Raw genomic sequence first — 24642 nt, 5'->3', positions numbered from 1 at the left:
GATCCTCCTCCTGCGCTGTGCTGCTGCATTTATTCTCATCCTCCTTGCAAGCACGTAGATGGCTGCCATTTTGTAAAAGGAAACGGGGTCTCCAGGCCCAATTTTTAAGGCTTTCGGATTAATTACACCTGTGGTACACTTTGACATTTTTTTTTTTGTGTGGCTGCAACTTTACCTCCTGGTTCTGATTCCCCTTATTCTGCTCCTGCTAAATACCGATTTTGAAGGTTTTCGGTATTAGCGATTTTTGATGCATTCTTTTGCGATTCTTTAATTTAACGGGGATTATTTTAGCGATTCTGTATTTTTTCGCTATTGGTGTTGATGCATTGTAATTGGTTGTTTGCCACTCGCTAACGGACGATTTTAGCGATTCGGTATTTTAGCGAGGAGATTTTTGCTTGATGCATGTGCCAGTTAGTTCGCCCTTTACTCTTGCACCAAAACCATGAGGCACGAAAACAATATGGAGAGACATTCCAGATGAGTGGTGCCTTACAGAAAAGAAAGCACAGAAATTGACCTTTTTTTTTTTTGGAGCAGTGTAGCAAACCAACAAAGCCAGGAAAAAGCAATGTTGCCACTTCGAGTTATGTAATATCTTCTTTGTGGGGTATTTTGCAGCATTGCTACACAACTGCTTCAAATAGTAGTTTACCAAAGCTTTGCCAGCTACACACAATTGCGTAGCTGCGAAAGCTTTAAAATATTTAAAATAAAGAATTAAATAGGTGCTAGAGGGGGCACGAGGGGGCATGATTTTTTATTTTTTTTTAATAACATTTTTTATTATTCGCAACCGCCTTCATACCGTCATCCTTTCCACAACAGGTGCATACAATACATAGTAATATATTGCTCTCTTGAGTTCACATACAATATTATCAGGCAATATATCCATAAGAGTGTACGGTATTATCCAAGTTCCTATTTCCCGTCTCTCATTGGCTGTTAACAGCCTCCCCACTCTGGTAACTATTACCCTCAACTTTCCCCCCCAACAAAATTACTACCCCCTCCCCCCCTACCCCTCCCCCAGTGTGCTCCCCCATCAGTTCCAGTTTCAATGTGTCGTAACTTCTAGGTACATGCCCACTTTGCACCGTCACTATTACCCGGCCTCTATCCCCAGGGCCCCCCGCGCTCTCCCCTTTCACCACCTTTTCCGTTCCCGTCATTCCCTCTACCCTCTCAACGTCCTGTGGTCTAGCAGTTGGCCGGTTCATCTTCCTGGCCTCCGCCAGCTCTACGCAGCTCCTCAATTAGCGCTTCCCAAGCTCGCGCCCCCTCTAGCATCGTCTCCTTCTGAGACCTATGCGCCAGCCGTAACTTGATCACACTTTCACTCGCCGCCCACTTAAGGAATTTGTGTTTCCATCTTTGCAGTCTGGGCCCCTGGCTATGCTTCCAGTGGCTGGTTAAATCTCTTTTGGCTGTTATCATGCCTAAGTCTATAAATTTGCTTGTCACCTTATTGCGTTTTGTGCGTGGAAACCAATGCAACAAGCTCACTGCCATATCGTGAGTAAGCGTTCTCTCTGTCGCCAGTCCCAACGTCGTTAGTACCTCCTCCCAATAGGCAGTCAGGTTCGGGCAGGACCACATCATGTGTCGAAAGTCCGCCTCCTCCATTCCACATCTAGGACAGTCAGCCTTGTCTGCCCCAAAAATCCGCTTAATGTGCTTCGGTGTCATATACGCCCTATGCATCACATAAAACTGTATTAGCTGGAACCTAGCATTCCTCGTGCTCTTCCACGCCCTCTCTACGAGCTTAGGCCAAGTGGTGTCTGGGATATCCCTCCCCAAGTCCTATTCCCACTGCTCCTTTAGGCGATCTAGCGGCTGCCTGCCTTCTTGCTCCATTCTCCTATTAAGGCACGTGACAGCCTGGAAAGTACCAGCCGCCATAACTACATATTGGCAGATCAACGACGTCTTCGGCTCTGATAACCCCATCTTCCAGCGGCGTTGGATCGCCGCTATCAGCGCCGCGTGCAATAAGTAGTGGCCCCGGGGCAGGTCAAACCGTTCCTGTAGGCCTGAGAACGGTAATAAGACACCGTCGTCATAAAGGTCGCCCATCACAAAGAGGCCCTGCTCCTCCCAAGTCCCCAGTGCCGACCAATCTCCCCCATGGGACAACGCTGTGCACGCCCCTATCGGCATTTCAGGTGCATAGGGGCACTCCACTCCATGCTTTTTGTTACTCCGAATCCAACAACGTTGCATCGTTCTCTCCTCATTTGTGATAGTATCTCTACGCAGCTGTTGCCCCATCAGGACATATGAAAGCACATGCCGCGGCACCCAGCAATTAAGTCCCGGGTCAGGCCCTCTAAACATCGCCGCCACCGCTTGCGTGAGCCATTGGAGCTGGGCGGCCAGATAGTACCGTTCAAAGTCCGGCACTGCCCAGCCCCCCGCTGCTCTGGGACGCATCATTATGTCTAGCGCAACCCTCCTCCTACCGGTTTCCCACAAGAAGGCTCCCACCATCTTCTTCAGATGCCTGAACATCACCCTAGGTATCCATACAGGGAGAGTCCTGAAGAAATATAATAGTCTCAGCAATACTATCATCTTGAGTAAGGCTACCCTCCCTGCCACCGACATCTTCAAAGCAGTCCAGAACTCCATGCTCCCCTTAATTCCGCAGATTGCCCGACCGATGTTGGGCACGAGGGGGCATGATGGTCTACAAATTGTTCTGGTTAAATGTAATGTGATGCTTTGGCCCCCCAGCTTACTAATGTATTTAATACCTCCCATCTGATGCTTGGCCTGAATCTTGGTCATCTTCAGCTAGGGAAATATATTGGAACCAAGGTATTACCGACCTATATCCCTGTGGTTAATGTTATAGGAAGAGTTATTCTCAATAGGTTGCGAGTTGGGCATATGGACACAATATTCTTCATCCAGAACAGTATGGGATCAGAGAACACAGACCAGTTGGGCACAGTGGAGCAGTGCCTTAATGTGCTCCTTATCGTGGGGAAATATACTACCTCTAGGCACTGCCTATTGTACCTGATGTTCAGGAACCTTTTCACTGCATTTGATTGCATGAAACTCTATTGGTTGTGAAAACTGTTGCTGTATTTGGGTCTGGATGCAGCACTGGTGCATTTCTTGCCTATCTTACATGAGGTCTTGATGGTCAAGGTCTGGTTCGCTTTAAATGGGAACTTACTGAACAATTCAATCTTGCTGACGGAGGGTGAGAACTGCGGTCCCTGCATTGAAAGTGTATTGCTATATTCCTCTAGCTGCAGGGATAAGACTTCGAGACTTAAGCCTTTGAATCATATTGGTTAGCAAAGAAATGTTAATTAGCCATCGGAGCATTGCCAGATGGTGGATGGTAGGGGTGAAGAGTCGAACTACAGACTCTCTTGTGAAAGGTGAGGGAGTTTACAGGTTAGGCCACCCCTTTTGTTTTTTCTTGATTACTCCTTCATTAGGGCTGATGACAGCAAGGTGCGGAAACCTCTCTCCTCTTTGTGCCTCTCTTATGGGTGCTTCAGGATGGAGACAACCTTGCTGTGAGAAGCATCACTCTACACAAAACTGTGTCTGAAAAGGACACTTCGAAGAGGAGCCACTGCAAACTGGTCCTACAGTTTGTTACAGTGGATCTACCTCTACTGTCTGCCATTGGTGTATAAAGTGTATTTTAGCTACTCCACTTTGCTGCAGTTCCAAGTCCTCTATGACGAAGGAAAGGAGTGCTCAGTTAGTGGGCTACCTGTCCAACCATGGCTAGTGTCTGTCTGATACCCCTTCTCCCGAAGGTATGGGACATCACCTGAAGCCTGGATCCCTTACTGGAGAAGCTATGTACCTGTCTTGAAGCACCTAGAAACCCAACTGTCTAATGACAGATGGATCCTGTCTATGCTGCAGAAGGACAGACTGTCAAAAAAAGGAGAGGTCCAGCATGTCTCCAGTGGCTATGGGGCACCCGGAAAAAACAAACTGCTGGAGAGCAATCTGGGAAGGATCGGGTGTCTGCCGCTCTATCACCCACAAACTCTCCTAAGAGTTGAAAGAATGATTTTCGGGACCTGGTCAGGGCTACGATTGTATTTTGCTATTTGGCATGTATTGAAACTGCATCATCCAAATTTCTGATCGGCTCATGTAGGTCTACACCTGCCCTGTGTTCAGTATTTCAACTTTTGGGGAACAAAATCTGAAGCGTAATCTGTGGTATTCTCCTCTATTCTTAGATTGATTGTGTACTAAAGTGCTATGTTATTAAAAGTACATACTTTTCTAAAAGACAAGTATTGGTCTGCACATTGAGTTATTGTGTGTGTTGCTTGATTGTTGAATATTGAGTTCATGCCTCCCACACTCCCTCCCTGAGAAGCCTGTGACAGCTCACCCCAGCTTTCCTGAGAGTAAAGTGTGGACAGGGTTGTACTTGGCACAGGTTGGACTGTCATATTACTAGGAACTACCCCAGGACACTAAAGGCAAATAACCTCAATCACCACAGTAGGATCCCACTAGCACATATGTGGTCAATGACCCCCTCAAGCAAGGCCTGGCAGCATCCTCAGAGATTACAGTCCACACTAGTCTTAGGCTCATGCATTTTGGGTGCTGCTTTGGCAGTGACCAGATACGTGATAAAACCAGTATACAACAAATGATTAATTTTGGAAATTATTCAAACTGGCTACCGTTCACTGTACTACATACATAGGGGCATATTTGTGAGCCCCTTGTGCCACCGGAGAGTCACTTTTAGTGATGCTCTGGCGGCGCAATCTACAAAATCATATTTATTAGGTCATGCAAAGCCACTTTGAGTGGCTTTGAATGGCCTCATAGATATGGAGTAAGGCAAGGCAGCGCAAATCACTGTGTTGCCTTACTCTGTGCTAGGGAGGTGTTCTATGGGCATTGGGGTGGGTGTTCCCACGCAACACCCATGGATGTTTACACTTCTCCAGGTTTACAAAACCATGTAAACCTGGGAATGCACCAAAACATCACGCCTCCCTAGGGGAGGCGTAACGAGGAGAAATCATTTTATTTCTCCTTGTTTTTCCTCTTTCCATTTGTGCTGCATTCTGTAGCACACATAGAAAGAGGAAAATGTCTCTATGGATTGTTTTTGCACAGGAAGGTGCCTGTTCCTGCACCAAAACCAGGGCCGGACTGGGAACCAAAACCGGCCCTGGCATACTGCTCGGCCGGCCCCCAGGAGAGGGAGAGGGGTGCGGCCGAGCTGTTTGCTACGGCCGGTTTCGGCCGATTTTGTTACCGGGGGCCAATATTGATGGCCTCCAGTAACAAAAACTGCCCCAAGGGGGGCCAAAATCAGACCCCACCCTAGAGGCCCACCAGGGAAATGCCTGGTGCCCGCTATGGCCAGTCCGGCCCTGACCAAAACAATCCTGCCAACAACACAGGCATTCTTGAAAGGACAGGAATGCACTAGGAGAGAAGTAGTTCTACTCCTACAACTCCACTTTCATTTGACAAATGTCTACAGGATGATAGATACCCCACTAGTAAGCACTAGATATCCTGCTTAGAGAATCCGGCTGTAATATTAAGGCTGCTACACTGATGTACCTTTGGAAGAGACGTTTCAAACCTGGCATTTAACACTAAGTAGGGCTATCTTACTACTCGGCAGTGACAATATTGTACCAGTGACTGGTACTCAGTCTTATGTGGAATGCTGGCAGTATCTGGTATTAATAACCCTGTCTTTTATTGTATATTTTTGCGTTGACGGTAAATCACTTCGATACCTTTGTGGGTGTGGTTCACCCTATAGAAAACTAAAGAATGTATAACTAAATAGCTAGGTAACTAAATAAATAAATAATAAAATCAGCCCCTCAACAGAGTGAGAAGATATTTTTAAAGACGTGTGTAAAACAGCTATAACGCCATTCTCAAACGCTATGATGGTCTTGTTCTCCCGACTGCGCAAGCAGCGTGTATTCCAAGTACTTAGACAAGTTTTCCTATAGCAATTGTTGGTTCGAGTGGGTTGTGTATTGCGCCTACTTAAAGTCCCACTCCCTTTATTTCAAACAAATGTATTTACGTTTTCTTGGCACAAGATCTTTTCGACAAGATGGGAATCTCTGTTTCTTTCATTTTCAAAAGGCTGGCCAAGCCGCAATTTATTGCAGTTGTGAGATCTCTTTGCTGCCGCTGGATATCAAAGACACTGTTTTATCATAATTTGAGTCCCGAAGCAAGAGTTCGCATGTAACATGAGCCCCTCTGCTATTTACTAAGTGGGCTAAAACTGTCTTTCAGAATGCTGCTTATGTTCCACGTGCTCCTCACACTTGGGTCATATTTACAAGGCTCCTGCGCCACCGGAGTGTAACTTTTTTTTCCTCTCCGGTGGTGCACAATGCTGGCTTATATTTACAAGAACACAAAAACCCACCCTGCATGGCTTTTCATGGCCTTGGAAAAAGGGCACCCTTTTGCGAAAATTACTCTGCGTGAATGGGGAGTTCCATGTGTATTGCTGTGGGTGTTCCCATGCAACACCGATGGATTCTGATGCATTACCAGATTTACAAGATTTCGTTATCCTGGGAGTGCGTCAGATCCTAACGCCTCCCGAGGGGGAAGTATAAAAGTGGCGCAATGAGGAGAAATAACTTTATTTCTCCTAGTTGTTCCCTCTTTCTATGTATTCTGCATTCTGCAGCACACATAGAAGGAGGAAAACGCTGTCAATTATTGTTTTTGTGCAGGTAGGTGTCCCTTCCTGCACAAAAACAATCATCCCTGCAGAATACACCCTTGCAAGGGTTCCTGCATTGGCGCTAGACAGTCTATTGTGCGCGAGCACAGGGGAAAGCACAGAGATGTGTCTTATTATTGTAAATATGATGCATCCCTACACTTACCTAATGATACAGCTCAGCACAGCGAGATGGCCTGCAGCGCTGCACAATGTCATTAGCTTGTAAATATGCCCCTAGGTACGTAGTTCTTTTTCGACGGCACACCCTCCAGCTAAGATCAGTGTCTTATTTGGGACGGTGCTCACTCCGTCAGGTGCAGGTTCTATGTGGGCATGCCAAGGTGACCACTGTTTGTCAATCCCCTCCCTTAAATATTCATCGGACTCGTACCCCCCAGGATGGCTCCCAGCCCTGCCCCCATCCAAACCCGCAAATCAATGCTTGACGACCAGAGCTGTGGGTTAAAAGGCCATGTTTATTACAAATCATCACACAAACATGACAATATATAATTCATACAATTTGATACGATATAGATTTATCAAATTCAATCGTTAATCAATATTTATATTTAAGTTGCCCCTAGCTTCGTGCTCCATCCGCCAGTCGGGCAGAACTCAATTTATTCACCAGAAGAACGTTGTCTATTGCTCCAACACTAAGGGGCCTTCTGGCTCGCGTCGCCCAACCAACTGAAAACCACAAAAGGCGCAACCCACCTGCGTCCTTGAGGGGTGAGCCCCTGTCATCTGGTCTAGGTCCGCCACCTGAGGGGCCCACCCCTCCACCACCAGGCTGCTCATCGGGGCTCGTAGGGAATAACCAGGGGCGCATGCCCCATGCCCTATTTTTAAACTGGCGCCCTTGCCCCCAGCAGGTGTCCCATTCTCTCTGGGGTGAGCTTACCGTCTCAGTGCTGGCCTACGGAGTATGCAGGAGGACTCCCCTTAACAATGTAAAGGCAATTTATGTGGCCTCTTTACCACCACTCTCTATTCCATATCCAACCCCTCCCCAATCTCTATCATTAGGGACGGGTGGGTGGGAGATTAAAAAGAGCCCCTGCATACTGGGGCCGGCGCAGTAAATAAGAGAGGGCGAGGACAAGGGCAAGTTGCCCTAAATAGGCCCACGCCCACTCCCCCCCTCGGGGTGCCGGCTTCGGCCGGAAGTGACTTCACGATGTTGACCCGGAAGTTATTCATGCTGCAGTCCCGTTACTCCACCGATGAGGATCACCAAGGGAGGCGTGCCCGGGTGCCCGGGGGGCCGAGTCCTAAGTATGCGCTTCATTATATTTCGTGCTTGTCATAGGACTTGTACCCCCCAGGATGGCTCCCAGCCCTGCCCACATCCAAACCCACAAATCAATGCTTGACGACCAGAGCTGTGGGTTAAAGGGCCATGTTTATTACAGATCATCACACAAACATGACAATATATAATTCATACAATTTGATACGGTATGGATTTATCAAATTCAATTGTTAATCAATATTTATATTTAAGTTGCCCCTAGCTTCGTGCTCCATCCGCCAGTCGGGCAGAACTCAATTTATTCACCAGAAGAACGTTGTCTATTGCTCCAGCACTAAGGGGCCTTCTGGCTCGCGTCGCCCAACCAACTGAGAACCACGCAAGGCGCAACCCACCTGCGTCCTTGAGGGGTGAGGCCCTGTCATCTCGTCTAGGTCCGCCACCTGAGGGGCCCACCCCTCCACCACCAGGCTGCTCATCGGGGCTCGTAGGGAATAACCAGGGGCACATGCCCCATGCCCTATTTTTAAACTGGCGCCCAGCCGGTGTCCCATTCTCTCTGGGGTGAGCTTACCGTCTCTCCACCTCAGTGCTGGCCTACGGAGTGTGCAGGAGGACTCCCCTTAACAATGTAAAGGCAATTTATGTGGCCTCTTTACCGCCACAAGGGGGACCAGGACAGACCGCCCTTCGCCCTCCCCACCCCAAAGCAAGCTCTGAACCCCTATCGTCAGGCTTGGAGCATGTCTGATTCAAATGCCCTGATTCGTCAGTCTTGTTACCTCTGCAATGCAAGATAACCCACTCAGGGGACAGGAGTCCCACACGACGTCTTGCGCCCGCTGCCACTGTGTGTGCTCCGAGAATCACCCATGTCGCTCACCCGAGGGAGACCTTCTACCCGCCCCCGACTCCTGTTGCTGCTTGCCCTGCTCACAGGCAGGCCACCCAGGCTCTACACCGCTTTTACCACCCTACCTAACTCTTGGCCCGAGCCATATCTATCCTGCTGCGCATGTCGCGGCTCTAATTCTGAATCTTGTGACCAACTAACTTGAAACGTCAGCTGCGGGAAAATAGCCCTGCAAGCGATATGTACTAACTATGCGCGAGTCTGTCATGATAATCGATGGGCTTGCATACCCCTGTAAACATCCACCTGCTGCTACATGCTCCTGTTATAAAATTCTGTCGGGAGAGAGCCTGTCTACCCTAGCTAACCCAGTGTCCGGGTACTTCCGCCCTCCCACCGCTCTGAGTCGCGATGCCCGCACAAGTCTGCTCCCCCTGGAGGAGCCCTCGCAGGCGCCCCACCACCCTGCATCTGATGCGGGAAATCAGGTAAGTCCGTCGGATGACTGCTGTTGCCAACTTCAATCGGGCAAATTCGCCCCTCTGGGCCCCATTGCGGCGATGACCGACACATCCTGCGCGTATATCCTCCCCAAAGCATACAGACCTCAATGACGTATATGTCACAGGCGATGAGAAAGGGACAGCTCCAATGTTGGGACATAGCCAAGGCACAGACCGGCCATAAGAGGACACCCAGCGTTAAGCAAAGGCCAATTTAACATGAAGACCGCAAGCGCATTATGCGAGAAAGTCGCCATGGATTAATAGACTGTTTCCGTCAACAGCAGCGGCGAGAAAAAGACCCTCCCCGAATACAACTGTCTCCAACTTTGCTCGAGTAAAACCAAGCTCGCAACCCCCACACATTTCTGCAAGCACCGAAAGTCAACAATAAATTCAATACTGCCGCCAGACACCTTTGGTGTCAAACAGAATTTATTTTAAAATACCTTAGGAGACCAAGGCGACTGCTGCAGAGAATTAGCTGTGTACGCCCCTTCTTGGGCTACTAACTGACCGGCTGGCACAGGGGGGGGAATGCTCTTACTGAAAATATGGGTGGGTAATCTCTTGTTACAGACTCCAAATATCAAAAAATAGTTAACGTGCCTGCTGCAATTTTTCGAATGAAAATGCCAGATCAGACGTCTACTCCATGTAACACCGCTTATCTAGGTAATAAGTAACTAGTGAACTGCGGATTACTCTAATATGTCTGCCACACACCCTCATGATAGAATATTTTGTAATATTTATATTTCAGCAGTTTTAGATGGTGCTGCACGACCATAAGTTATTGGGTGTTTGAGCACTTTACATGCGCACCAGTTACGTTACACAAGGCCACACTCATTTCTTTTTAGGCACGGGGAGATTAAGTGCTTTGCCCAGAATCCCTGCACTTTGAGAAGGCGCTGAGACTCGAACCTGGTTCTCCAGAATAGTTTAGTGAGCTATGCACTAGCTCGTTGTGCATGGAAAGCATAAGTTTCAGTAGGCGAATGTTTGAACTCACTGTTATTATTTTTTACCCTATAAACAGGTTTCTTTGAGTATCCCTAGAAAAGTATTATTAGTCACCGGAAACAATTTCACTTGTATCCTGCGCTATATTGATTATGCTTAATGTAATTAAGCACACCCCTAAAATTCCCTTAAAACACACATACATCTACGTATCTTTCGAATATACAAAGCTTGAGAAAGGAATCATCCATGAAGCCAGGGATTTACAGATGAAGATAAGGAGTCTTCTAGGCTCGTGCCCTGCATGTGTGCCAGTCTTTCTCATGACCCCAGAGTAGGCACAATGCGCCGTGCCACCGCTGGGTGGATTGTAAGGCACTGGCTCAGAAACTACTTTGTTTTGGCCCCCCACTAGTCAAAATGTGTTCATGTCTCAATACTGAACCCCTGCTCCCACTCCATGACTATCTGTGTAACTCGAAACCGAATCAGATGGACTTCAATCGGAAACCCGAAAAAAACACAATCTTGCGCACACCACGCAGGCTCACCACGTTCATGCGGAAAAAATACCCCACTAACTCAGCAACGTCGAAGTCATCCTCTGCAATATGCTCATTAACCGTTGGCACGGGGAAATATTCATGTTGCCTAATCCTAAGCCAGCAATAGCCCGTGCTGATCTGATGACACCACAACGTTACTGTAATAATCACAAGTGACAACAGAGTGTAAGTAGAACTTGCACTTTATTCAGGCCATCCGCTCTCTGGCAAACGGTATGTCAACATTCCAAGATGAGCTCCAGGGGATACCAAGGTGAGAGAAAGGAGGGGGGTGGGCGGAAGGTACCAAGGTGGGAGTAAAAGGGGAAGATACAACACATCACCTTACCCAACATGACAGATAACAATAGATGACAGGAGAGATCTTTACATTGCTACTCTGTCCCCGCTCCAAACATGACCGTCCTCCAACTCCACCACATTTTTCCCCTTGTTTTTGATTTTTTGAGGGAGGAAAAATTTACTCTGTCCCACTTGCACCCGTGTGGGTTTCTTTATCAACACAGGGTCATTAACATTGGGTTTTAAATTCTTCACTCCATTTTTCTTGTCATACCATTCTTTGTAGCGGGATTGATGTTGCTGAACTTTGATCTGACTTTCTGATCCGTCATAGGCAACAGACTTACCCCCATCTAGCTAGAGAGGGTACAGCTTGGTGCCAGGTTCTCTCCCTCTTAAGACCACAAAAGGAGAGATACCAGCTACAAGGCTAGGTGCCGTGTGGTAGGCCCACAAACAGTCTCTTAGGGAATTATCTACGTTAAACCCATTAGACATTGCCAGTTGAATGTGATCCTTAATCATACGATTCATCCTCTCTACTAACCCATTAGCTTTTGGACAGTAAAGAGCAGTTTTCTCATGCCTGATGTTAAGGTTCTTTAGAAAAGACATCATTTCATCAGATGTAAATTGCACCCCATTGTCAGTTACTAAAATAGATGGAATCCCTTCAAAAGAAAACACTGACTTTAAGAAAGCAATGAGGTTCTTGGTCGTAGTGGAAGGGGTGAACTTGACATTTACCCAGTGGGAAGTGTAATCCACCAGGACAAACATGAACCTTTTCTGTGGACCAAGAGCATCCATGGGGCCAATTATGTCCATGGCCAGTTTAGTCCAAGGAATTACAGGTACCTCCACTGGGGATAGAGGAACTTTATGTAAGGTCTTAATTTTGTCACTTTTAGCACAATTATAGCAATCCTTTAGTTTTATTTCTACTCTTGAATCCATCTTGGGGAACCAAAAGCTGTTCCTCACTTTACTTTTAGTGAAACTTCTCCCTAAGTGGCCCTCGTGGGCGAGGACTATAATTCTGTCTCTTAGGGCCTCAGGTGGAACAATTTTGGTATTGCCGTAGATTTTATTTTCATAAATGGTCAGCTCGTTTCTAATTTCCCAGAATTCCTTTAGACCATCCATAACATCACCACATTTGTCAGGCCAACCATTTATGATTAGATTTTTTAGTGCCTTCATTTTAGAATGCTTCTCCATTTCCTCCTTGGAAAAGGATGGAAGATGGATCGCAAGAATGGGAGTATCCAAAGGGTCTGCCTCAATGTTGACTGCTAGAGGAGATCTGGATAAATAGTCTGCAAGAACGTTATCCTGACCAGGAAGATACTCAATTCTAAAGCTAAATTTCTCTAGCCCTAAAACCCATTTTGCTATTCTAGGGGATTCAAAGAGTACTTCCCTGGATGAAAAAATGTGCATCAGAGGTTTGTGGTCCGTATGAACTGTAAATTTACTGCCCCAAAGGAAAAACTTGAAATGATTAATGGCCCAGTAGCAGGCTAATGCTTCCCTTTCAATCATGGAATAGTTCCGTTCAGGTTGACTTAAAGTACGTGAGGCAAAGGCAATAATAGTTTCCCCCCCCTGCCATTTCTGAGACAGGGTGGCCCCAAGACCATTGTTGGAGGCATCAGTGCATAAGATGGTTCTCTTTCTATGGTCAAAAGGCCCTAGAGCACGTGAGCCAATGATTTCTTTTTTTAAGTTGGTTACCGAATCAGAGTGTATCTCTTCCCATTTGAATTCACTTTTCCTCTTTAACAGATCTCGTAAAGACTCACATTTTTCAGAAAATTTGGGATGAACTTGGCCATATACTCAACCAAGCCTAAAAAGGATTTAAGCTCTTCCTTATTCGTGGGGAAGGGAGCATTTTCTACTGCTTGAATTAAGCTGAGTTTAGGTTTCATCCCTTCAAAAGAAAGATTGTGCCCCAAATAATCCACTTCCATGACTTTGATCTTACATTTTTCCTTTTTCACAGTTAATCCTGCGTCCGACAGCCTTGCACATACCTTCCTAAATATGGAGTCATGTTCCTCTTCATCGGCTCCATAGACCAAAACATCATCTTGAACACACATGCTGTTCGGAATTCCCTCCAGTACCCTTTGCATCATTTTTTGGAAGACAGCAGCCGCCGTAGCAAGCCCGAAGGGCATCCTTCCGAACATGTATGTGCCAAAAGGGGTGGAAAATGCTGTTAGTGGCCTTGAATCCGGGTGGAGATCTACTTGGTAGTAGGCCATGGAAAGGTCTATGACAGAAAAAAACTTGGCCTTACCCATAGTACTCAGCATTTCGTTGATATTAGGAAGGGGAAAACGTTCAATCCAAATGTTTTCATTCAGGCTGCGTAAATCAATGCAAAGGCGAATGCCTTGCCCATTAGCTTTAGAAGCTATGACGATGGGAGATAACCACTCCGAGGCGTCAATAGGATAAATGACGCCTAAGTGGCAGAGTTTGTCAAGTTCATCGTTCAATGGCTGTCTTAAGAGTAAAGGAACTTGGCGTGTTTTATGTACAACAGGTTTTGCCCCTTGTCTAATTTTTATTTTATGCTGATAGTGTTTCAACAACCCCAGATCATTAGAGAAGAGGTGAGGAAATTCGTCACAAAGGGGAGTCTCCCCAGTAGCTTCTTTAACCAAATTGACCTGTTCCCTGCTATTGGGGTCAAGAATAATACGAAGTTTTCTCTGGTGTCGCCACCCTAGAAGATTTGAACCCGAGCTGACGAGGTAGACCTTGCCCACAGTGGATCTCCCTTTGAAAATAATTTGTGTCTCCACCATCCCCACCAACGGGACAGGGTCTTTGGTATACCCATGAGGTGTAATGTCAGGTTTAGTAATAAGCATACCTGGATCCCCTTTAATTTTCCTGTAATCCTCCATATTTAACAAGGTAAATGGAGAGCAGGAGTCTGCGAACATTTCAATAGATTTGTTATTTTTTTTTTTTATTTTTTTTTTTTGTAAGACATTTATTATGAACAAATGAAATAGATGATGTACACTGCGTCACGCCAACAACCCGGAGGCAGGCCGCTATCAGGTAGGTTATACAAAGATTACATATAAATATCTCTAAGGCCCTCATCCGGCCGGTTGATCATTCAGAGGTAAACTTAAGATACAATAAAATCTTCAGAGTGTATAGTGCATCTCTAGCGAGTAAACGGTCTTACTTTTCTTTCTGTGCTGCTGACAATTGAAAGATAGCGAAAATCAATGAAGCCGCCCCCGAATAAGCAGCAGTCAACCACCCGCTGCAGCAGCCTATAAAAAGGATGTGTCGGTCAGCACCATGTTTCTCCCAACAGGACCCCCCAACAAGCTAAACCAAAAACGTCAAACATAGGTGCAAGTACTTGGAAACAGCATCTATACCACACTCCAGTTCACAAAGGGGTCGCGCGGGCCCGCCACAGGTTGTCTAGATAGAGGGCCAGCCATGTTCAGGGCGGGCACGGAAAGGCATCTTGGCTGTGTACGAATTAGCGAAGGACGTGTGGGGTGGGGGGGAGGGGGGGAGGGGCAGTGAATTATCCACAGTAGGACCAGTAGGGCGGGGGGGGGGGGGGGCAGGGGACTCCATCCGGGTCAGTGGAGGCAGTAAACGCAAAACTTACGTCTGGGCAGTTCCTGTCAGTGTAAGCGCGGGACAGCGGGACCTCTATCATTAACCTACGCAGCGCGCACCTTTAGCCCATGTCGTCTGAAATACTAGTAGCACGTGAGGTACCTGCGGAGTCAGGGGCCGTGCGTTCTGTAGTCCACTGTACAAACGGGCCCCATATGTCAGTGAGTCTGGAAGCGGTGGGCATGGTCTCCCAATAGTGCGTCAGTTGAGTGTGGCCGTAAGTCACATCCCTGATCCAGCTCTCAAGCGTGGGGAGGGCCGGCCTGCCCCAGTGTATAGCGATCTGTCGTTTGGCGTATAACAGGAGTAATGCATGTAGTTTCCTGTCGCAGGGCTCAGTGTGCTTAACATACCCCAGCAATCCCAGCAGTGGAGACGGTGAGTCACTCCTTTGTGTGATTTGATTGATGGCATTGAAGATCCCTGACCAGTATGTCCTCAGCTTGGGGCAGCTCCAAGCCACATGAATAAAGGTGGCATCGTCACCCCCACATTTCCAGCAAGAGGCATCCTCACGTATACCCATGCGGCGTAGCAGTGTCGGAGTGCGGTAGTATCTGTGTAGGAATTTGAAGTGGATAAGCCGTAGTCGGTAACTCGGGGATAGAGCTGTGAGTTGTGCGCAGCAATACTCCCATGCGTCATCCGGCAGCTGGTCCCCCAGGTCCTCAGCCCAAGCGGTCTCGGCCGTGGCTACTGTCACCGGGGCTTGTTCCTGCATGCAGTTATATAATCTGGACACCAGCTTCTTAGGGGAGGGTCGTGAGAGCAAGTTTTGCAGGGCGGCTAGTGCGCAAGGCTCTTCCGGGAAGCACAGTCCTATCTTCTTGCAAGATTCCCTAAGGGAATGATATAGTAATTTGTCAGCAAACGTGCAGGGCTGGTCATCCCCATCCGCAGGCATCTCGAAAAAAGAGCCATCTGGATATAGGTCAGCGAAGGTGAGAAGTCGATTCCCACGGATAGTGAGGACGTCACCTCTTGCCGTCAAACAAGGCAGCATCGGGTTGCCCCTCAGAGGAACCGCCGGCGCATAAAGCAGGGAGAGACCAGCTCGTTTCCGAAGTTCACTCCAGGACCAGCGGACCATTTCCACTGTGTCCACATCACGCGACGGGCACGTTACCTCTCCATATAGTGCCACTCGTAATGGCAAGGGGGCGACCACTGCCAGTTCCACCGCCACATGCGGCTGGTAGGGGGTGGGGTAGGCCCAGAAGTGCAGGAACTGAGCTTGTGCACAGAGTGAATAGAGCTTCAAGTCCGGGGCCCCCAGGCCTCCCTGTCGGAGCGGAAGCGTGAGTAGGTCCCAGGAGACTCTGGCTTGGCCGCCGGCCCACACCAGTTTCAGCAGTAGTGAGCGGACCCGGGTGTGGAAGTGCGTTGTCATAGGTAGTGGTACATTGACGAACAAGTACAAGAATTTGGGAAGGACCACCATTTTGGCCAGTGCAATTCTAGCGACCAGAGACAGCGGTAGCTTATTCCAGACTTCGACCTTTCCTTCCAACCAGTCCACCGCCCTACCAAAATTCAGCGACCACAACTCCTGTACATCTCGGCTGATCCAGATGCCCAAATACTTGACAGCTTCCGTCTCCCACCTGAGGGGGTAGTCCGGGGCAGGTCTAACAGTGCTCTCCGTCAGGGGGAAGGCCACTGACTTCTACCAATTAATGGATATCCCTGCCAAACCCTCAAATCTCACAAATTCACGAAGTAGTGGGCTCAGGTTGTCTTTAGGGTTCAGGACGTACAAGGTGACATCGTCCGCGTACAGCGAGATCAGTAAGCTTCTAGCACTGAATCCGATGCCCCTGGCAGTGTGGTGCTGCCGAACTCGAGCCGCTAGTGGCTCCATCGCAATTGCAAAAAGGAGCGGGGATAGAGGGCAGCCCTGCCTAGTACCCCTCGAGACATCGAATGGCTTGGAGACAAGACCATTAACGCTCACTCGGGCTCTGGGTTTCGTGTAGAGGAGCCTAATAAGGGTCAGGAAGTTTTGGCTGAATCCCATCCGCCTCAGTACACCGAAGAGGTAGGGCCATTCTAAGGAGTCAAAGGCTTTGGTGGCGTCCAAAAACACCACCGCTGCCTGTACTGACGGGTGTAAATAGTGAAGTACCGAAAAGATCGTTCTGAGATTATGTGATGTTGCTCGGCCAGGGATGAATCCCGATTGATCTGGGAGCGCTATCATCGGCAACATCGGTTGCAATCTATCGGCAATTACTTTTGCGTATATTTTGGCATCTATGTTTATAAGGGACAGGGGCCTGTAAGAGTCCAGCTGTTGGTCATCCTTGTCTGGCTTGAGGAGCGTGACAATGAGAGCCTCGCGCATGGAGTCTGGGAGGGAATTTTACTCGAGAGCCTCGACAAACACAGAGTGTAGTCTCGGCGCTAGTTCAGCCACGTAGGTTTTATAAAAGGAGGTGGTCAGGCCATCTGGGCCAGGAGCTTTATTGGCCGGCATGCTTTTAATCACCTGGGCGATATCTTGCACTGTAACGGTGAGGTCCATGTATTGTCTGTGATTGTTGTTGAACCACACGAGTGCTATGGAGTCAAGGAAGTCCCGCAGTGACGCCGGTGTCGTGGGCTGTCTCGAGGTGTACAGAGCAGCATAGAAGTCTGCGAAGGCGCCTAACACCGCCTCTTGGCCTACCACTAGACGTCCAGTGTTATCATAGATAGTGTGTATGTAGTTCGACTGTGTGCGAGGAGCAATCAGTCTGGCAAGAGTCCTGCTTGGCCTATCTCCCTCCCCATACCTGCGCGCCTCTGCCTGCCTCCCTAGAAACCGCACCTCACGCTCCGCCTCCTCATTAAATGCCAACAGTTTAGTTTTCAGAGCGCCAGCAGTCGCCAACGCTGGGTCGGAGCTAAAAGCAACATCTAGGTCCTTTAGTTCCCCCTCAAGTTTAGCTAACGCGTCTCTTATGGTGCGTAGGACCCCTGCTTTTCGTGCAATACATTGACCCCTTATAACAGCTTTAAATGCATCCCACACAATGGCTTCAGAAGTGGCTGACCCAGCATTCTCAGTAAAATAATTAGTGATATCCTCTCTTATCTCCTCTACAAACACAGGGTCTGTGAGCGCGTGTGGGGGAAGGCGCCATTGGAACGCCCTATGTACAGCGTCGGGGGGATGTAATACCAACATACACGGAGCATGGTCTGATAGTGATCTAGCCATAATATCAACATTTGACACCCATGTCGCAACCTCAGGAGACACCAACCAGAAATCTAGTCGCGACCAAGCAGCCTTATGAGAGGTGTAGCAGGTCCCTACTTTTGCACCCGGATTTCTAACTCGCCACACATCTGCAAGTAGACCCTCCTTCATGATATCAAAAATCGCTTGGCGCGCTCTAGTGTGCTGCGGTCTGCTCACACCTTTGCGATCCGCGTCATCATTTAACACAACGTTGAAATCCCCCCCCAACACGACCGCCCGACAATCCAGCAACACAATTTTCGCCCAAACATTTCTAAAAAAGTCAGGATCATCCACATTCGGGCCATAGATTGCAGCTAGGACAATGGGTCGCCCCTGTAAAGCCCCATGGAGCAGGACATATCTTCCCTCCGCATCCCTCACATGAGAGTACTCCCGCCAATCCAACCCTCTGCGAATGAGTATAGCTACGCCCCTCGCATAATTTGAGTAAATGGAAGAGTAAACGTGCGCCCATCTTGAATTCTTCAATCTAGCTGAGGGGGTGACATTCAGATGTGTTTCTTGTAGGAAGCAAATATCTACATTGTGTCTTGACAACACGCCATGCAGCAAGCGGGCTTTTTTGAAGTCCCCAAGGCCTCTAATGTTCCAAGTCCAGATTTTGATACCTCCCATTAAAGCATTTGACAGTCCCGAACCCCCATCACATAACCCCGCCCCCGGAAGCCGTCCTGGCACCTAGACCCCATAGCCGTAGACCCAGCGCACAGAAATATAGGCATGTGTAGTAGTACAATGCACCCAATACGAACCAAAACTCGCAACATATTAAAACCCCCCCTCCACCCCCTTCCCTCAGCAACCCCCCAATCAGGTCGTGACATATCCCAATAACATGTACGCAATGCGTAGAAATACCCCAACATCAACAACAAAGGGAGGCACCCCATGAGGCGTGGTGCGCTCGGCTAACACCCCCGTTTACGCGGGGTGGCTACTATCAAACTTTAGTGGTCCTGGGTTCTGACAGTGCCCCCACCCCGTAGTCCTCAAGGTCCGCAGCCAACCAGTGTCCCAGTGGGAACGCGGAGACGGCAGCACAAGCCGGTGTACAATGGCGTCCCAGCAACTTACCCCCAATTAGTCAGTTCAATAGATTTGTTATTAATTAAAATATTGCATTTGGGGTATTCTGTGAAATTACTGCCGCAAGAACTCTTTACTTGGAACACAAATCTAAGCTGATGATCGCTGGGTTCATTGATGGCTTTGACTTGACTGCTATCGCTGTCCCTGCACACTCTAGCTAAATGTCCTCTTCTGTTACATTTCTTACAGTGAGCATTGCGAGCTGTGCAAATAGGATTGTTGGCTAAATGATTACTACTCCCACATCTATAGCATTTGAGGTCAGAATGTTCTCTTTGAAACTCATTAGATGACTCTCCTTTACTTCTGACTTTCGTAAAATTTTTATTGGGAGTATCAACCTGAACTGCTGCAACCACATCCTCAGAGATTTTTATTTCCTTCATACACTTAGCAGTGTGTTCAATAGACTGAGCTATAGAAATAGCTTCTTCCAGCGATGGATTTTTTGACAACAATTTCTCTTGGATCTTACTATTGCTTGTGCATCTCACCAATTGGTCACGTATTAAAGGGTCATTAAGATCCCCAAAATCACACCTTTGAGTAAGACCTCTCAAATCAGCAATGTAATTTTTTACAGACTCATTTTTCCCTTGAGACCTACTGAAAAATGTGTGACGTTCTAAAACCACATTTATTTTATCCCCAAAGTAGTTTCCTAACTTTAGCATAGTTATTTCATACGCATCTAGGTCATCTTCCTCATCTAACTCTGGTCCAGGTAGAGTCTCGTACACTTTGCGACCATGAACTCCAATGTTGTGTAAAAGAATATGCTGCTTCCGTAAAGCAGAAAACCTTTCTCCACCCATAGCAATCAAATAGGACTCAAAAAGTTTAGTCCATTCCTTCCAATGGATGTCAGGATCTCCACATTCATTTAGAAAAGAAGGAGGTTGACATATTCCTGGAGTTCCCATGCTAGAGGAACGAGGAATTAATAAATTATGCAGAAATGCGTTAATCTAAGGTGAGTGCAGAACACCAGAAGGTCCAAAGCAGGCAGACAATTGTAATGTATATACTTAGTAGTTCAAATGCAGGCAAGACTCAAGTGTGTGAAGCTTTAACTCTTTTTTCCAAAAATCACCACAAGTTCCAGGAACAAAAACAATCTATAGCACTATGGCAATGGCGCATCTCAACGTGGAAGTTCCTGGTATGCCAGAAAACAAATATAGAAAGGCTATTACAAGTTCCAGGAACAAATACAATCTATAGCGCTATGGCAATGGCGCATCTCAACGAGGAAGTTCCTGGTATGCCAGAAAACAAAAATAGCAAGGCTGCGTAAAAAATAGCAAGATGTTTTTCCTGAATGCGACAGCGGAGCTGCGTGTGTGGCAACTCTACCCCCAGTTGGACCAAATGAAGTAAATAGCCCCAACACCAACCTCTATGTTGACAGCAACTGAGAGGAATCATGCCTCAGCAATAGAAGGATACTTGATGGCAGCCAATTGAACATGCCTCAGCAAAACCACAAGATTCTTGGTCTGGGTGCACTGACATCCCACGAAGGTCGCTGCAGTGACTATCGCCCGCTGGTGGGCAAGAGCCATCATCCACAACCTCGTACCATGTCAACGCCAGAAATTCCCTCAACCGCCGAACCAGGCTCAGTGGATCAGGACCCAACGGAGCACTGCTAGGATGAACTCCGCCCGCTGGTGGGCGTGAGGAGGCGTCGACAGCCGCGTCCTCAATCTTGATCCAGGAAGCCGTAAGAGCACTGCTATGATGAACTCCGCCCGCTGGTGGGCATTCAGAGGCGTCGAGAGCCGCGTCCTCAAACTTGATCCAGGAAGCCGTCAGCAATGTGGAAGTCTCACATAGCGAAGACTGCCGAGGGAGAGCTACGCAGAGAATAAGATATCCTGCCGGCGAAAGTTCATCAAAGCCCTCATACGGTGAGAGGTTTTTCTTTTCTACAACAGCGTAACAACAGTCGCTGTACACAGGGAATGAAGCAAGTCCTGACGTTCTGAGTGAAACTCTGAAAAGCCACCACAGACGTTGAAACAGCTCGGCAACACAGAACAAGCCAATCCTCCAGCAAGAAATGCACAGCTGGTAATCTCCCTGCTTCTCGAGAGCAAGCGCAAAGGGGAAATGGCCTGTCCTGCCCCCCTCACAGGTTCGTCGCCAGTGTAATAATCACAAGTGACAACAGAGCGTAAGTAGAACTTGTCACTTTATTCAGGCCATCCGCTCTCTGGCAAACGGTATGTCAACATTCCAAGATGAGCTCCAGGGGATACCAAGGTGAGAGAAAGGAGGGGGGTGGACGGAAGGTACCAAGGTGGGAGTAAAAGGGGAAGATACAACAGTTACCCTTCCCAGTTATTGTTCCCACATGACGTGCACAGCCATTTTTTCCCCCGACCGCCAATACAACAGTGGTGTTTCTTCCAATTTATGAATAGATGTTAAAAGTTGTTTGGTAACCATATTTATAGCACTTTATACGCTTTCAGCCACCGTCTGAATACAACATTCCGTAAACTAGGGTTCGGTTCAGGTAGCCTGAGCGCACGAAAGAGGTTCTGACACTCTTTGGCATGACCTGGGTTAAAACAAACGACAAAACACTCTATCAAAGTCAGAAGCTCTGTCATCGAGTATGGTTGATTTGCGTTCTTTTTGTGCCCCCGGTGTTCTAATCGGTGCAAAGTGCAGCTTCTCTCACTTCTCTTTGGAAAGACAACTCATAGAAGTGCTGTTTGCCAAAATGTATTGCACCGTTCTGTCCCCACTGTTTCTTTTACTGAGTTGCTTTAATTTCTGTGTCCGTGTATGTTTGACGCCTTCACTGCACAGTAAATGTTATGTTATGTTATGTTATGTTATTATAGTCTTTTATAGCGCACGGCTACTCCAGAGAGTGTCCCGGCGCTTTTTGACCAAAACCTGTGACAAAGTAACACAACTCAAATAAAGAAAAGAAATAAAGCAAACCCGGTAGAAGAAAGGTGAATTAAGGGGAGAAAAGCCAAGTTTTAAGGCCCTTCCTAAACGTCAGCAAATTAATAGTGCTACGTAATGCCAAAGGCAAAGTATTCCAACACTGTGGCGCCAGCAGCTTAAAAGAGCGCCCTCCAATGCGAGCCCTTTTTACTCGGGGGACCACAGCAAGGAACAGTGATTCAGACCTCAAAGATCGGGCCGGATCAAATCTGGGAGCCCCCTAACCAGTGACTGCCTGCCTGCGTGCCAACAGTTACTGTTTATAGCCTGTTATCCCCTCAGCCTGTTATATCCCTCAGCCCCGCCGAGGCCCGAACCTGGGCCCCTCAGCATCGGACAACCGGGCTGGCCCACACAATCCTAACGGAAAAGGGGATATCGAACCGGACAAAATAAAAGGAAATTAAACATGTCACCCTGAGAGTCAGCGTCTCATACCTTAACCATTAGGCCACAGTAGCTCCGGATCCCGGTGCCCCTCAGCCCCGCCGAGGCCCGACCCTGGGCCCCTCAGCATCGGACAACTGGGCTGACCCTCATAAATGTAACGGAAAAGGATATCGAACCGGACAAAATCAAAGGGAATTAAACATGTCACTTTGAGAGACAGCGTCCCATACCTTAACCATTAGACCACAGTAGCAACGGATCCCGGTGCCCCTCAGCCCCGCCGAGGCCCGAACCTGGGCCCCTCAGCATCGGACAACTGGGCTGACCCTCACCCCCGCCGAGGCCCGAACCTGGGCCCCTCAGCATCGGACAACTGGGCTGACCCTCACAATCGTAACGGACACGGATATCGAACCGGACAAAATCAATAGGAATTCAACATGTCACCTTAAGAGTCAGCGACTCATACCTTAACCATTAGGCCACAGTAGCAACGGATCCCGGTGATCTCTATCCCGCGATTCATCCGTGCTCTCTCAAAAACCGCCACGACGTGCTGCACTAGACACAACACCCATGTTTTTTACTATTCACTTATGCTCCGAGCCCTGTACCTTACGTAGACTGCAGCTCCCATACATTACACTTTTAACAAAGTAGAAAACACGTGTACCCGCAACTTCTTTACTACGTTCTCAGAGCTCCCGCGGCCCCACAAGTGTAGGTATATGTGTGCCCATAAATAAACTGATGCCCAATCCCTTCCACCGCTGGGTTATCGCAATTAGAGACAGACCGTGGGTGACCGGCGACCAAAGCCAACGCTCCATTCCCGCGCGTTTTTAAAAAATCACCGCACACTTCTAACGCAAAACAATCAAAGGCTCCCTTCCCTTTACCTCATTGCTCCACCAACACACTATGGCTCAATCCCCTCTTCCTAGGCCGCGCCGCACTTCTGGCAATACGGGAACTCCACTGTTCTCCAGCTTCCGGACCTGCAGCCATGCTCTCCCACAGCTGCTGTCCATTAAACTCCACAAGCGCCGGTCCTCTAACGACGCATAACTTGACGACCTGCACAAATGAGATTAAAAGAAGACCCCAGCATACCGGGGCCGGGGCAGTAAGAAAGAGAGGGCGAGGACAAGGGCAAGTTGCCCTAAATAGGCCCACGCCCACTCCCCCCCTCGGGGTGTCGGCTCCGGCCGGAAGTGACGTCGCGACGTTGACCCGGAAGTTATTCATGCTGCAGTCCCTTTACTCCACCGATGAGGATCACCAAGGGAGGCGTGCCCGGGGGGCCGGGGGGCCGAGTCCTAAGTGCGCGCTTCATTATATTTCGCGCTTGTCAAAACAAACGTCTCCCTGGTTGGCACTCAAACGTCATTCTCCTTGGAACAGGACTGACCTTCCTGGCACCCTTGGCGTGGGTGCATCCTGGCTGACTCACGTGAATTTTTCTGTTGTGGCCAAACAACTTTATATTATGAAAACTTAGAACTGGATATTTCTCTAAGGGTCATTCGGAGCCCATTTGCCAGAGGGGACTTGATTCTAATGTATTTATGTAGTGTTAAGGTTTCTGTGTTTTGCGGTTTTATATATGGCGCGAACTCGACCCGAGAGTAATGGAGCGCTTTATGTGGGCAGCAGTTACATTACACAAGGCAATGTTAATTCTTTTTCTTTAAGGCACGGGGAGGTTACGTGATTTGACTAAAATCACAGGACGTTGAGCTGACGCCGAGATTCAAACCTGGTACCCAGTTCTAAGGACGGCAGCTCTGTCTCTAAAGCACGTTCTCTTGCAAGACACCTGCCATAGCATATCCGTTGTTTGCACCCTGAGATGGCTTTGCCTTTGAGCGCCTATTTGAAGGCTTAGTTTTGGCAGCACAAATGCGTATTTCTTCCAGGTTCATTTCCAGCAGCGGACAGCGCTGTCTGGTCATTTCTCCGCCATACATCTCTTGACCAGCCTTGCCCCATGCACGAGGGTGTTTTTTATGACGCACGACTGAGCGCATTCATCGTTCTGAACATTAGCAGGGGGGTGTCGAGGCGGAGTAGGGGCGCCAATTAGGCTAAGCAGCAAGAC

Source organism: Triturus cristatus, chromosome 3_1 (assembly GCF_964204655.1).
Source record: "Triturus cristatus chromosome 3_1, aTriCri1.1, whole genome shotgun sequence".
Lineage (NCBI taxonomy): Eukaryota > Metazoa > Chordata > Amphibia > Caudata > Salamandridae > Triturus > Triturus cristatus.
Note: the sequence above shows the minus strand (reverse complement) of the source record.